This window comes from Lithobates pipiens, unplaced genomic scaffold (genome assembly GCF_037356315.1).
Source record: "Lithobates pipiens isolate NorthernLeopardFrog02 unplaced genomic scaffold, aLitPip1_a1.2 Scaffold_13, whole genome shotgun sequence".
Taxonomy (NCBI): domain Eukaryota; kingdom Metazoa; phylum Chordata; class Amphibia; order Anura; family Ranidae; genus Lithobates; species Lithobates pipiens.
Genome location: NW_027507718.1, coordinates 169,500,639 through 169,517,884, shown reverse-complemented (window position 1 = coordinate 169,517,884; position 17,246 = coordinate 169,500,639).

Here is a 17,246-nt window from a genome sequence, read left to right as displayed (position 1 = left end):
GGAAGCATGCTGGGTGGACCCCTGTGACAGAAAAAGCTGGGGCGGACTACTGTGACAGAAATCCTGGGGTGAAACGCTGACAGAAATCCAGGGGCAGAACCCTGTGATAAGTCCTGGGGCAGAACCGCTATGACAGAAATCCAGGGGCAGAACCGCTATGACAGAAATCCAGGGGCAGAACCGCTATGACAGAAATCCAGGGGAAGAACCGCTATGACAGAAATCCAGGGGCAGAACCGCTATGACAGAAATCCAGGGGCAGAACCGATATGACAGAAAATCAGGGGCAGAACACTATGACAGAAATCCAGGGGCAGAAAACGCTATGACAGAAATCCAGGGGCAGAAAAGCTATGACAGAAATCCAGGGCCAGAAACAATATGATGAAAATGCTGGACGGAACGCTATGATGGAAATGCTGAACAGCAACTCTATGACAGAAATGCTGGGCAGAACACTATGACAGAAATGCTGGGAAGAACTCTATGACAGAAATGCTGGACAGAACTCTATGACAGAAATGCTGGGCAGAACTCTATGACAGAAATGCTGGGCAGAACTCTATGACAGAAATGCTGGGCAGAACGCTATGACAGAAATGCTGGGCAGAACGCTATGACAGAAATGCTGGGCAGAACGCTATGACAGAAATGCTGGGCCAAACGCTGAGACAGAAATGCTGGGCCAAACGCTGAGACAGAAATGCTGGGCCAAACATTGAGACAGAAATGCTGGGCCAAACATTGAGACAGAAATGCTGGGCCTAACGCTGAGACAGAAATGCTGGGCCAAACGCTGAGACAGATATGCTGGACCAAACGCTGAGACAGAAATGCTGGGCCGAACACTGAGACAGAAATGCTGGACCGAACGCGGAGACAAAAATGCTGGACCGAACGCGGAGACAGAAATGCTGGACAGAACACTGAGACAGAAATGCTGGACCAAACACTGAGACAGAAAAGCTGGACCGAACGCTGAGACAGAAATGCTGGACCAAACGCTGTGACAAAAATGCTGGACCGAACGATGACGGCGAAAGCTGGACAGAAACACTATGGCGGAAAACTGGACAGAAACGCTATGACAGAAATGCTGGGCAGAACGCTATGACAGAAATACTGGGCAGAACGCTATGACAGAAATACTGGGCAGAACGCTATGACAGAAATGCTGAACAGAACGCTATGACAGAAAAGCTGGACAGAACGCTATGACAGAAATGCTGGACAGAAACACTATGACAGAGATGCTAGACAGAGATGCTGGACAGAACGCTAGACAGAAATGCTGCACAGAACGCTAAGACAGAAATGCTGGACAGAAACGCTAAGATGGAAAAACTGGACCGAACGATATGACAGAAATGTTGGACCGAACGATACAACGGAAAAATCCTGGACAGAACGTGATGACAGAAGAATGCAGAGACAGAAACCTGGGGCCGAACGCCATGAGACTGAAATGGTGGGTGCTCGGAAGACGTTCAGGGATCCACCCCCCTGAGAGTACCGGGAGGTGAGCAGGCAGGTGAGTGCCCCCCCATGAAAACCGGGAAGCGTGCGGGCATCCCCTCCATGGAGCATAGAAGCCCCCCATGCTCTGGCATGAAAGCACAGGGGTGAAAGGGAGAAGTGGGTGACAGCCCCCCTAAATATGTGGCATGAGCCCAGCACAAATGGTGGGTGTACAAACAACACCCCCCCACCCCCGTGTGAACACAGGTGGCACCCTGGCCAGACTGAGCCCAGGAAGCTGGAAAGAGGAGGTGGACTGATGGCGCCACCCCCCGCATGAGCGCCGGAGAAGCTGCACACTGGCCAGCTGGAGCAGAGGAGAGAGCCAGGCGGATCTATTTTCAATAATTGGCATCATAGCTTGTAAACTCTAGAACTTTCACGCAGACTAAATAATATTCACTAATTTGGGTTATTTTTACCAAAGATGTGTAGCAGTATACACTTTGGCCCAAATTTATGAACAAAAATTACTTATTTGCAAAATTTTATAATGCAAATTTTTCGCTCTTTTTTTGCTTACATCGCAAAAAAAAAAAAAACCCAAGTGGTGATTAACTGCCACCAAAAAAAACCTCTATTTGTGTGAAAACAATTATAAAAATGTTGTTTGGGTACAGTGTAACATGAGTAATTGTCATTTAAAGTGTGGGAGCACTGAAAGCTGAAAATTTGGGCAGGAAGGGGGTATCTGGCAGCATCATTAGTAAAGCACATTTCTTCTTGTGATTTTATTTTATCCTCTTCCAAACCCACAAAATATGCAGTGATTCTGCATGTTCAACCTGCTAGATGTAATTTCCTTTGATATTACAACAACAATCACCTACTTCCTGTGAAATGATAGCAAAGCTGTCAATTATCACTCTTAATACTTGACCTTTAAAAAGATTTTGTGATAATGTATGTTTGCAACTAGGGATGGCCGAACGGTTTGCCCGGCGGTCGGTTCGCAGCGAATTTCAGCTGTTCGCGGTGCACCCGATCGGCGGACTATTGCCGCTGTTCGCCCGGCGGACTTACGTGTTTACTGTGTAAAAGAACTTTGACCTATGATGACACATCCATCATGTGGTACAGGACAGCCAATTGAGACATTACAGCACATGGACACTTGGACATTCCCCCTAACTTATAAATAGGTCCGATCCGGTGGCCATTTTACATTCTTTCGTATGTCACTATAGGGAAATGTTGCTGTGTGGAGCAGGGAGAGACTGCAGTGACCCAAATCGCTAGCTATTAGGTCCACAAAAAATCTTTTAAGGACTGGTATGGTATAGGTGTAGTTCAGGATATAAGTTTGAGGCACTGCTATTCAAGTCATTGTTGCAGCAGCCTGTCTTTTGTCAGTGCAGAGAGGGACAGGACACTGTGTGCAGCAGGGAACATCAGTTTAATCATTAGCTGTTACTATTAGGTCCACAAAAGTCCTTTTCAGGACTGGTATGGTAAAGTAGTACAGGATATAGTTTTGAGTGCTATTCAAGTTATTGTTGCAGCAGCCTGTGTTTTGTCAGTTTAAATAGGGACAGACAGGAAGCTGTGTGTGGCAGTGAGGGACAGTCAGTTTAATCAGTAGCTGTTACTATTAGGCCCACAAAGGTTCTTTTCAGGACTGGTATGGTAATAGGGTTGTACACGTATAATAGTCTTTCTTCCAAATATAGAAAGAATATTATACTTGACTGCTGCCCTTCTGCTGCAGTAGTCCTTTATGAGTATAGGGACTGAGGTACAGTCTGCTAATCACAACCTACTAGTTGCACAAAGGTCCTTCTAAGGACTGGTAAGGTATAGTGTACTAGAGTATATAGGGTTGAGTGAGGTACAGTCTGCTAATCCTTAAGGACTGGTATAGGTCCACAATATATAGGGTTGAGGTGCACTACTGCTGACTGCTGCCCTATTCTGCAGCAGTCCTTTATGAGTATAGGGACTGAGGTACAGTCTGCTAATCACAACCTACTAGTTGCACAAAGGTCCTTCTAAGGACTGGTAAGGTATAGCATACTAGAGTATATAGGGTTGAGTGAGGTACAGTCTGCTAATCCTTAAGGACTGGTATAGGTCCACAATATATAGGGTTGAGGTGCACTACTGCTGACTGCTGCCCTATTCTGCAGCACTCCTTTATCAGTATAGGGACTGAGGTACAGTCTGCTAATCACAACCTACTAGTTCCACAAAGGTCCTTCTAAGGACTGGTAAGGTATAGCATACTAGAGTATATAGGGTTGAGTGAGGTACAGTCTGCTAATCCTTAAGGACTGGTATAGGTCCACAATATATAGGGTTGAGGTGCACTACTGCTGACTGCTGCCCTATTCTGCAGCACTCCTTTATCAGTATAGGGACTGAGGTACAGTCTGCTAATCACAACCTACTAGTTGCACAAAGGTCCTTCTAAGGACTGGTAAGGTATAGCATACTAGAGTATATAGGGTTGAGTGAGGTACAGTCTGCTAATCCTTAAGGACTGGTATAGGTCCACAATATATAGGGTTGAGGTGCACTACTGCTGACTGCTGCCCTATTCTGCAGCATTCCTTTATCAGTATAGGGACTGAGGTACAGTCTGCTAATCACAACCTACTAGTTCCACAAAGGTCCTTCTAAGGACTGGTAAGGTATAGCGTACTAGAGTATATAGGGTTGAGTGAGGTACAGTCTGCTAATCCTTAAGGACTGGTATAGGTCCACAATATATAGGGTTGAGGTGCACTACTGCTGACTGCTGCCCTATTCTGCAGCATTCCTGTATCAGTATAGGGACTGAGGTACAGTCTGCTAATCACAACCTACTAGTTCCACAAAGGTCCTTCTAAGGACTGGTAAGGTATAGTGTACTAGAGTATATAGGGTTGAGTGAGGTACAGTCTGCTAATCCTTAAGGACTGGTATAGGTCCACAATATATAGGGTTGAGGTGCACTACTGCTGACTGCTGCCCTATTCTGCAGCAGTCCTTTATGAGTATAGGGACTGAGGTACAGTCTGCTAATCACAACCTACTAGTTGCACAAAGGTCCTTCTAAGGACTGGTAAGGTATAGCATACTAGAGTATATAGGGTTGAGTGAGGTACAGTCTGCTAATCCTTAAGGACTGGCATAGGTCCACAATATATAGGGTTGAGGTGCACTACTGCTGACTGCTGCCCTATTCTGCAGCATTCCTTTATCATTATAGGGACTGAGGTACAGTCTGCTAATCACAACCTACTAGTTCCACAAAGGTCCTTCTAAGGACTGGTAAGGTATAGCGTACTAGAGTATATAGGGTTGAGTGAGGTACAGTCTGCTAATCCTTAAGGACTGGTATAGGTCCACAATATATAGGGTTGAGGTGCACTACTGCTGACTGCTGCCCTATTCTGCAGCATTCCTTTATCAGTATAGGGACTGAGGTACAGTCTGCTAATCACAACCTACTAGTTCCACAAAGGTCCTTCTAAGGACTGGTAAGGTATAGTGTACTAGAGTATATAGGGTTGAGTGAGGTACAGTCTGCTAATCCTTAAGGACTGGTATAGGTCCACAATATATAGGGTTGAGGTGCACTACTGCTGACTGCTGCCCTATTCTGCAGCACTCCTTTATCAGTATAGGGACTGAGGTACAGTCTGCTAATCACAACCTACTAGTTGCACAAAGGTCCTTCTAAGGACTGGTAAGGTATAGCATACTAGAGTATATAGGGTTGAGTGAGGTACAGTCTGCTAATCCTTAAGGACTGGCATAGGTCCACAATATATAGGGTTGAGGTGCACTACTGCTGACTGCTGCCCTATTCTTCAGCATTCCTTTATCATTATAGGGACTGAGGTACAGTCTGCTAATCACAACCTACTAGTTCCACAAAGGTCCTTCTAAGGACTGGTAAGGTATAGCGTACTAGAGTATATAGGGTTGAGTGAGGTACAGTCTGCTAATCCTTAAGGACTGGTATAGGTCCACAATATATAGGGTTGAGGTGCACTACTGCTGACTGCTGCCCTATTCTGCAGCATTCCTTTATCAGTATAGGGACTGAGGTACAGTCTGCTAATCACAACCTACTAGTTCCACAAAGGTCCTTCTAAGGACTGGTAAGGTATAGTGTACTAGAGTATATAGGGTTGAGTGAGGTACAGTCTGCTAATCCTTAAGGACTGGTATAGGTCCACAATATATAGGGTTGAGGTGCACTACTGCTGACTGCTGCCCTATTCTGCAGCAGTCCTTTATGAGTATAGGGACTGAGGTACAGTCTGCTAATCACAACCTACTAGTTGCACAAAGGTCCTTCTAAGGACTGGTAAGGTATAGCATACTAGAGTATATAGGGTTGAGTGAGGTACAGTCTGCTAATCCTTAAGGACTGGTATAGGTCCACAATATATAGGGTTGAGGTGCACTACTGCTGACTGCTGCCCTATTCTGCAGCATTCCTTTATCAGTATAGGGACTGAGGTACAGTCTGCTAATCACAACCTACTAGTTCCACAAAGGTCCTTCTAAGGACTGGTAAGGTATAGCGTACTAGAGTATATAGGGTTGAGTGAGGTACAGTCTGCTAATCCTTAAGGACTGGTATAGGTCCACAATATATAGGGTTGAGGTGCACTACTGCTGACTGCTGCCCTATTCTGCAGCATTCCTTTATCAGTATAGGGACTGAGGTACAGTCTGCTAATCACAACCTACTAGTTCCACAAAGGTCCTTCTAAGGACTGGTAAGGTATAGTGTACTAGAGTATATAGGTTTGAGTGAGGTACAGTCTGCTAATCCTTAAGGACTGGTATAGGTCCACAATATATAGGGTTGAGGTGCACTACTGCTGACTGCTGCCCTATTCTGCAGCATTCCTTTATCAGTATAGGGACTGAGGTACAGTCTGCTAATCACAACCTACTAGTTCCACAAAGGTCCTTCTAAGGACTGGTAAGGTATAGCGTACTAGAGTATATAGGGTTGAGTGAGGTACAGTCTGCTAATCCTTAAGGACTGGTATAGGTCCACAATATATAGGGTTGAGGTGCACTACTTCTGACTGCTGCCCTATTCTGCAGCATTCCTTTATCAGTATAGGGACTGAGGTACAGTCTGCTAATCACAACCTACTAGTTCCACAAAGGTCCTTCTAAGGACTGGTAAGGTATAGTGTACTAGAGTATATAGGGTTGAGTGAGGTACAGTCTGCTAATCCTTAAGGACTGGTATAGGTCCACAATATATAGGGTTGAGGTGCACTACTGCTGACTGCTGCCCTATTCTGCAGCAGTCCTTTATGAGTATAGGGACTGAGGTACAGTCTGCTAATCACAACCTACTAGTTGCACAAAGGTCCTTCTAAGGACTGGTAAGGTATAGCATACTAGAGTATATAGGGTTGAGTGAGGTACAGTCTGCTAATCCTTAAGGACTGGTATAGGTCCACAATATATAGGGTTGAGGTGCACTACTGCTGACTGCTGCCCTATTCTGCAGCATTCCTTTATCAGTATAGGGACTGAGGTACAGTCTGCTAATCACAACCTACTAGTTCCACAAAGGTCCTTCTAAGGACTGGTAAGGTATAGCGTACTAGAGTATATAGGGTTGAGTGAGGTACAGTCTGCTAATCCTTAAGGACTGGTATAGGTCCACAATATATAGGGTTGAGGTGCACTACTGCTGACTGCTGCCCTATTCTGCAGCAGTCCTTTATGAGTATAGGGACTGAGGTACAGTCTGCTAATCACAACCTACTAGTTGCACAAAGGTCCTTCTAAGGACTGGTAAGGTATAGCATACTAGAGTATATAGGGTTGAGTGAGGTACAGTCTGCTAATCCTTAAGGACTGGTATAGGTCCACAATATATAGGGTTGAGGTGCACTACTGCTGACTGCTGCCCTATTCTGCAGCATTCCTTTATCAGTATAGGGACTGAGGTACAGTCTGCTAATCACAACCTACTAGTTCCACAAAGGTCCTTCTAAGGACTGGTAAGGTTTAGCGTACTAGAGTATATAATGTTGAGTGAGGTACAGTCTGCTAATCCTTAAGGGCTGGTATAGGTCCACAATATATAGGGTTGAGGTGCACTACTGCTGACTGCTGCCCTATTCTGCAGCAGTCCTTTATGAGTATAGGGACTGAGGTACAGTCTGCTAATCACAACCTACTAGTTCCACAAAGGTCCTTCTAAGGACTGGTAAAGTATAGCGTACTAGAGTATATAGGGTTGAGTGAGGTACAGTCTGCTAATCCTTAACCACTTCCCACCCGGCCAATGCATATATACGGCCGGGCGGGAGCCGTCTACTTCTGATAGGATGTTCAGGAACGTCCTTCAGAAGTAGCGGGATCGCGCGCACGCGTGCCCGCGCAGCGGCGCGATCCCGATGTGCTCGTGTCACCCGCACACGGCACATCTCAGATCGGCAGGAGGGCTCTGTGATTGGCCCTCCTGATCACATGACAGCCGTGTCCAATCACGGGCGTCATGTGATGTAAACAAACAGCCGGTTGCTAGGCAATCGGCTCTCCTCTCCTCACACGGAAGTCATCGCTGAGGAGAGGAGAGCAGAACGATGCAGCCGGCTGATGATCAGTGAGTATGAGCTCTTTTTTACAGCTTTTTACTCACTGATCATCAGTCTAGTGTAAACACACAACACAGTGTAAACACAGTCCCCACATATGTCCCCAAAACACACATGTCCCCAAAACATACATGTCCCCAAATAATAAAAACACATGTCCCTAATAATAAAAACATGTCCCCCACATATGTCCCACTAAAATCACATGTCCCAATGATTATCTGCACACATATGTACGTGATCACCTGCACACATATGTACATGATCATTTGCGTACATATGTCCGTGATCACACAAACCAATTATTATACACTTAACGGAATTTTTTTTACCAAAAACATGTAGCAGAATACATTTTGGCTTAAATTTATGACAAAATTAGATTTTATTGGATTTCTTTTAAAATAGAAAAAAGAAAATATTGCTTTTTTTCAAAATTTCCGCTTTTTTTGTGCTTATATCGCAAAAAATAAAAAACGGAGTCGTGAATAAATAACACCAAAATAAAGCTCTATTTGTGCGAACAAAATGATAACAATTTCATTTGAGTACAGTGTAGCATGACCGCGCAATTGTCACTGAAAGCGCTAGAGCGTTGAAAGCTGAAAATTGGGCTGGGAAGGAAGGGAGCGAAAGTGCCCTGTATTGTAGTGGTTAAGGACTGGTATAGGTCCACAATATATAGGGTTGAGGTGCACTACTGCTGACTGCTGCCCTATTCTGCAGCAGTCCTTTATCAGTATAGGGACTGAGGTACAGTCTGCTAATCACAACCTACTAGTTCCACAAAGGTCCTTCTAAGGACTGGTAAGGTATAGTGTACTACAGTATATAGGGTTGAGTGAGGTACAGTCTGCTAATCACAACCTACTATTTCCACAAAGGTCCTTCTAAGGACTGGTAAGGTATAGTGTACTACAGTATATATGGTTGAGTGAGGTACAGTCTGCTAATCACAACCTACTAGTTCCACAAAGGTCCTTCTAAGTACTGGTATGGTATAGTGTACTACAGTATATAGGGTTGAGTGAGGTACAGTCTGCTAATCACAACCTACTAGTTCCACAAAGGTCCTTCTAAGGACTGGTATGGTATAGTGTACTACAGTATATAGGGTTGAGTGAGGTACAGTCTGCTAATCACAACCTACTAGTTCCACAAAGGTCCTTCTAAGGACTGGTAAGGTATAGTGTACTACAGTATATAGGGTTGAGTGAGGTACAGTCTGCTAATCACAACCTACTAGTTCCAGAAAGGTCCTTCTAAGGACCGGTAAGGTATAGTGTACTACAGTATATAGGGTTGAGTGAGGTACAGTCTGCTAATCACAACCTACTAGTTCCACAAAGGTCCTTCTAAGGACTGGTAAGGTATAGCATACTAGAGTATATAGGGTTGAGTGAGGTACAGTCTGCTAATCCTTAAGGACTGGTATAGGTCCACAATATATAGGGTTGAGGTGCACTACTGCTGACTGCTGCCCTATTCTGCAGCAGTCCTTTATCAGTATAGGGACTGAGGTACAGTCTGCTAATCACAACCTACTAGTTCCACAAAGGTCCTTATAAGGACTGGTAAGGTATAGTGTACTACAGTATATAGGGTTGAGTGAGGTACAGTCTGCTAATCACAACCTACTAGTTCCACAAAGGTCCTTCTAAGGACTGGTAAGGTATAGTTTACTACAGTATATAGGGTTGAGTGAGGTACAGTCTGCTAATCCTTAAGGACTGGTATAGGTCCACAATATATAGGGTTGAGGTGCACTACTGCTGACTGCTGCCCTATTCTGCAGCAGTCCTTTATGAGTATAGGGACTGAGGTTCAGTCTGCTAATCACAACCTACTAGTTCCATAAAGGTCGTTATAAGGACTGGTAAGGTTTATCGTACTAGAGTATATAATGTTGAGTGAGGTACAGTCTTCTAATCCTTAAGGGCTGGTATAGGTCCACAATATATAGGGTTGAGGTGCACTACTGCTGACTGCTGCCCTATTCTGCAGCAGTCCTTTATGAGTATAGGGACTGAGGTACAGTCTGCTAATCACAACCTACTAGTTCCACAAAGGTCGTTCTAAGGACTGGTAAAGTATAGCGTACTAGAGTATATAGGGTTGAGTGAGGTACAGTCTGCTAATCCTTAACCACTTCCCACCCGGCCAATGCATATATACGGCCGGGTGGGAGCTGTCTACTTCTGATAGGACGTTCAGGAACGTCCTTCAGAAGTAGCGGGGACGCGCGCGCACGTGCCCGCGCACGTGCCCGCGCAGCGGCGCGATCCCGATGTGCTCGTGTCACCCGCACACGGCACATCTCAGATCGGCAGGAGGCCTCTGTGATTGGCCCTCCTGATCACACGACGGCCGTGTCCAATCACGGCCGTCATGTGATGTAAACAAACAGCCGGTTGCTAGGCAATCGGCTCTCCTCTCCTCACACGGAAGTCATCGCTGAGGAGAGGAGAGCAGAACGATGCAGCCGGCTGATGATCAGTGAGTATGAGCTCTTTTTTACAGCTTTTAACTCATTGATCATCAGTCTAGTGTAAACACACAACACACAACACAGTGTAAACACAGTCTCCACATATGTCCCCAAAACACACATGTCCCCAAAACATACATGTCCCCAAATAATAAAAACACATGTCCCTAATAATAAAAACATGTCCCCCACATATGTCCCACTAAAATCACATGTCCCAATGATTATCTGCACACATATGTACGTGATCACCTGCATACATATGTACATGATCATTTGCGTACATATGTCCGTGATCACACAAACCAATTATTATACACTTAACGGAATTTTTTTTACCAAAAACATGTAGCAGAATACATTTTGGCTTAAATTTATGACAAAATTAGATTTTATTGGACTTCTTTTAAAATAGAAAAAAGAAAATATTGCTTTTTTTCAAAATTTCCGCTTTTTTTGTGCTTATATCGCAAAAAAATAAAAAACGGAGTCGTGTATAAATAACACCAAAATAAAGCTCTATTTGTGCGAACAAAATGATAACAATTTCATTTGGGTACAGTGTAGCATGACCGCGCAATTGTCACTGAAAGCGCTAGAGCGATGAAAGCTGAAAATTGGGCTGGGAAGGAAGGGGGCGAAAGTGCCCTGTATTGTAGTGGTTAAGGACTGGTATAGGTCCACAATATATAGGGTTGAGGTGCACTACTGCTGACTGCTGCCCTATTCTGCAGCAGTCCTTTATCAGTATAGGGACTGAGGTACAGTCTGCTAATCACAACCTACTAGTTCCACAAAGGTCCTTCTAAGGACTGGTAAGGTATAGTGTACTACAGTATATAGGGTTGAGTGAGGTACAGTCTGCTAATCACAACCTACTATTTCCACAAAGGTCCTTCTAAGGACTGGTAAGTTATAGTGTACTACAGTATATAGGGTTGAGTGAGGTACAGTCTGTTAATCACAACCTACTAGTTCCACAAAGGTCCTTCTAAGGACTGGTATGGTATAGTGTACTACAGTATATAGGGTTGAGTGAGGTACAGTCTGCTAATCACAACCTACTAGTTCCACAAAGGTCCTTCTAAGGACTGGTAAGGTATAGTGTACTACAGTATATAGGGTTGAGTGAGGTACAGTCTGCTAATCACAACCTACTAGTTCCACAAAGGTCCTTCTAAGGACCGGTAAGGTATAGTGTACTACAGTATATAGGGTTGAGTGAGGTACAGTCTGCTAATCACAATCTACTAGTTCCACAAAGGTCCTTCTAAGGACTGGTAAGGTATAGCGTACTAGAGTATATAGGGTTGAGTGAGGTACAGTCTGCTAATCCTTAAGGACTGGTATAGGTCCACAATATATAGGGTTGAGGTGCACTACTGCTGACTGCTGCCCTATTCTGCAGCAGTCCTTTATCAGTATAGGGACTGAGGTACAGTCTGCTAATCACAACCTACTTGTTCCACAAAGGTCCTTATAAGGACTGGTAAGGTATAGTGTACTACAGTATATAGGGTTGAGTGAGGTACAGTCTGCTAATCACAACCTACTAGTTCCACAAAGGTCCTTCTAAGGACTGGTAAGGTATAGTTTACTACAGTATATAGGGTTGAGTGAGGTACAGTCTGCTAATCCTTAAGGACTGGTATAGGTCCACAATATATAGGGTTGAGGTGCACTACTGCTGACTGCTGCCCTATTCTGCAGCAGTCCTTTATCAGTATAGGGACTGAGGTACAGTCTGCTAATCACAACCTACTAGTTCTACAAAGGTCCTTCTAAGGACTGGTAAGGTATAGCGTACTAGAGTATATAGGGTTGAGTGAGGTACAGTCTGCTAATCCTTAAGGACTGGTATAGGTCCACAATATATAGGGTTGAGGTGCACTACTGCTGACTGCTGCCCTATTCTGCAGCAGTCCTTTATCAGTATAGGGACTGAGGTACAGTCTGCTAATCACAACCTACTAGTTCCACAAAGGTCCTTATAAGGACTGGTAAGGTATAGTGTACTACAGTATATAGGGTTGAGTGAGGTACAGTCTGCTAATCACAATGTGCGTGCGATTACGTCAAAGGAAGCACCAGAATTGGTTGAGTGGCTCACTCAGCCTTACTCTTCTGCACCCTCTGCTGTGCATATTATGAGGGGCTCCCACCATCCCTGTGCTATGCTCATTATGAGGGGCTCCCACCATCCCTGTGCTATGCTGACTTCCTCCTGGGGCTGCTTACGGTGCAGGTGTCAGTGCTGTATATCACGGTGCTGGTGCTGGTGAACATCTCCTGCACCCTCTTCTTTGCCTACCCTGACCTTCCCTCGCCTCCATTGTCTCAAGAGTCCTGAATTGTCAGAATTTCACATATAAAAAAAGAATGCTTGTAGTTGTCGATCCCAGATTCACCTCATACATGTGTTATGTCACGGTGCTGGTGTCAGATCACTCTATCACGGTGCAGGTGTCAGTGCGGTATATCACGGTGCTGGTGCTGGTGATCATCTCCTGCACCCTCTTCTTTGCCTACCCTGACCTTCCCTCGCCTCCATTGTCTCAAGAGTCCTGAATTGTCAGAATTTCACATATAAAAAAAGAATGCTTGTAGTTGTCGATCCCAGATTCACCTCATACATGTGTTATGTCACGGTGCTGGTGTCAGATCACTCTATCACGGTGCAGGTGTCAGTGCTCTATATCACGGTGCTGGTGATCATCTCCTTCACCCTCTTCTTTGCCTACCCTGACCTTCCCTCGCCTCCATTGTCTCAAGAGTCCTGAATTGTCAGAATTTCACATATAAAAAAAGAATGCTTGTAGTTGTCAATCCCAGATTCACCTCATACATGTGTTATGTCATTGGCCATGTGGTGGGACTATGTGTGCACAGCTAGTAATTATTTTGTGGCTGCAAATATGACCTGTAGGTTTGTAAAGTTCACCATCCCTGTGCTGTGCTGACTTCCTCCTGGGGCTGTACCTCTGCTGTGCATATTATGAGGTGCTCCCACCATCCCTGTGCTATGCTTATTATGAGGGGCTCCCACCATCCCTGTGCTGTGCTGACTTCCTCCTCGGGCTGCTTATTATGAGGGGCTCCCACCATCCCTGTGCTGTGCTGACTTCCTCCTGGGGCTGTACCTCTGCTGTGCATAATATGAGGGGCTCCCAACATTCCTGTGCTGTGCTGACTTCCTCCTGGGGCTGCTTATTATGAGGGGCTCCCGCCATCCCTGTGCTATGCTCATTATGAGGGGCTCCCACCATCCCTGTGCTCTGCTCATTATGAGGGGCTCCCACCATCCCTGTGCTGTGCTGACTGCCTCCTGAGGCTGCTTATTATGAGGGGCTCCCACCATCCCTGTGCTGTGCTGACTTCCTCCTGGGGCTGTACCTCTGCTGTGCATTTATGAGGGGCTCCCACCATCCCTGTGCTGTGCTGACTTCCTCCTGGGGCTGCTTATTATGAGGGGCTCCCACCATCCCTGTGCTGTGCTGACTTCCTCCTGGGGCTGTACCTCTGCTGTGCATATTATGAGGGGCTCCCACCATCCCTGTGCTATGCTCATTATGAGGGGCTCCCACCATCCCTGTGCTATGCTCATTATGAGGGGCTCCCACCATCCCTGTGCTGTGCTGACTTCCTCCGGGCTGCTTATTATGAGGGGCTCCCACCATCCCTGTGCTGTGCTGAGCTGACTTCCTCCTGGGGCTGCTTATTATGAGGGGCTCCCACCATCCCTGTGCTGTGCTGACTTCCTCCTGGGGCTGTACCTCTGCTGTGCTTATTATGAGGGGCTTCCACCATCCCTGTGCTATGCTCATTATGAGGGGCTCCCACCATCCCTGTGCTGTGCTGACTTCCTCCTGGGGCTGCTTATTATGAGGAGCTCCCACCATCCCTGTGCTGACTTCCTCCTGGGGCTGCTTACTATGAGGGGCTCCCACCATCCCTGTGCTGTGCTGACTTCCTCCTGGGGCTGTACCTCTGCTGTGCATATTATGAGGGGCTCCCACCATCCCTGTGCTATGCTCATTATGAGGGGCTCCCACCATCCCTGTGCTATGCTGACGTCCTCCTGGGGCTGCTTATTATGAGGGGCTCCCACCATCCCTGTGCTATGCTGACTTACTCCTGGGGCTGTACCTCTGCTGTGCACATTATGAGGGGCTCCCACCATCCCTGTGCTATGCTTATTATGAGGGGCTCCCACTATCCCTGTGCTATGCTCATTATGAGGGGCTCCCACCATCCCTGTGCTATGCTGACTTACTCCTGGGGCTGCTTACGGTGCAGGTGTCAGTGCTGTATATCACGGTGCTGGTGTCAGATCACTCTATCACGGTGCTAGTGTCAGTGCTTTATGTCACGCTGCTGATGTCAGTGCTCTCTATCACGGTGCTGGTGTCAGATCACTCTATCACGGTGCAGGTGTCATTGCTGTATGTCACGCTGCTGATGTCAGTGCTCTCTATCATGGTGCTGGTGTCAGATCACTCTATCACGCTGCTGGTGTCAGATCACTCTATCACGCTGCTGGTGATCATCGCCTGCACCCTCTTCTTTGCCTACCCTGACCTTCCCTCTCCTCCATTGCCTTCATGCGCTCCACAGTCCTGAATTGTCAGAATTTCACATATAAAAAAAGAATGCTTGTAGTTGTCGATCCCAGATTCACCTGGTGATGGTGGTAGTTAAAGCTTGACAGTCCTAGACCTTGTCCGGCAATGCATTCACATTAAAAAAAATCAACATATAGAATTACTTCTCTATCAGAATTACACTTCTCTTGAATTCACTTCTTGCTTTCACTACCATAAATATTGTACTACTTCAGGTACATCCCTTTTGCGCTTTAACTTGCAACCTCTACTTTTTTTAGGCAGTCAGGTACCTTGCATACCTCATAAAATTATGCATTACCATAAGAGGGTTGGAGGATTCTCAATTCTTAATCTTCATAAGTACCGTGGAGCTAGTCGATTTGTACAAATGGAATGGTCAATGCCAGAAAACAGCCTCTCTTTGGGTATTTATGGAATTCTATCTGATTCATCTTTTTACCTTAGAGTGATTCTGATGGAAAGATTTATTTTTTGTTTTTATTACGAACATATTATACTTACCTGCTCTGTGCAATGGTTTTGCACAGAGCAACACAATCCTTATTTTTTTGGTACCCTCACCGTTGCCCCTAGCCCCCCCCCGCCAAGTGCATCCGATAGCAAGCCTCTTGCCATGGGTGCACTCGCTCCCAAGCTGCACCCTGTGTGTCAATTCATTCTCAGCAACGCCCCCACTCTCCCCTTATTGGCTCACTGGGCTGTGAGTCAATGAGGAGAGAGAGTCCCGGAAGAGCCGCTGCCCTTGCTGGATCGAGATGGGGCTCAGGCAAGTATAAGGGGGGGGGGGTCTGATGGGGAAGCTGCACCCAAAATCTATTTCTCAGTAAGATCTGAATTAATGCCAATATTGTATTAAAGTTTTGTAGCTATGAATAGAATACTATTACCCTGCCTGGTCTGTGTCACACCCTGGTGATATAATTTCCAAAATCATCTTGGCTATATGCCTCTTTCCATATCTACAGTGCCTTGAAAAAGTATTCGTACCCCTTGAAATTTTCCACATTTTGTCATGTTACAACCAAAAACGTAAATTAATTTTATTGGGATTTTATATGATAGACCAACACAAAGTGGTGCATAATTGTGAAGTGGAAGGAAAATGATAACTCGTTTTCAATTTTTTTTACAAATAAATATCTGAAAAGTGTGGCATGCATTTGTATTAAGCACCCTCTACTCTAAAACCCCTAACTAAAATCTGGGATGCCGGGGAGGCCACACGAGGCTAGTCTTCGGGCAGCCATGCCCCCCCGACATAATTGGACACAACGGTCGGGACTGCTTGCACCCGCTGCAGCGCTCATGAATGACATGATTGGCACACACCAGATATATAAGGTGTTCACTAATAGGAGTGTATCATTCCTATTGCAACCTTAGGAGGATCAAGACGTATACCCAGCTCGTGATTGATTGGGTGCGCTGTTTTTGTTTCTCCGGTTGGACACTGTTCCTTGGAGTAACTTCTTGACATTATTCTCCTAAGGGCCATATCAAAGGGCCTTGCCATTCCATTTTCCTTAGGCTATGTGGTTCGACAGTATACATACCAACTAAGTCTGGGCGCAATCCGGCCGTACTCCATTTACCGGTGTTTCACGCAGAGTCGGGGGGGTCTCATTGTTAGTGTGACCTCTTGTGAGACATGCCTCTGGACTAATACCTTTTCCGATTTGGGACAGCTAGCTGGTGAGCTTTCTTGGGATCCCCTCACAGGAAAGAAGGAAAACTTTTCGTTTAAAGAGATCGCCATGCAGGACTGAAATTCTTCTTTGATTTTGCGCTTTGGATATACATCCTGGGCAGACTGTCCCTCTGAAGAAGACCCCATTGGTGTGGGTTGAAACGTGTTAGGGCTATTTTCCTACATGGTGGACAACTGTTATTATCTGTCTGTATGAACATTTCAGTCTGTTTTGTATATCTATGGACACATGTGTCATAGTACTATTGTCCTGCTGGAGCTCATTTTTTTAACTACTATGTTTACATGTTTTTAATAATACATTTTGCATTATTTACAAATTTACGACTTGACCCATA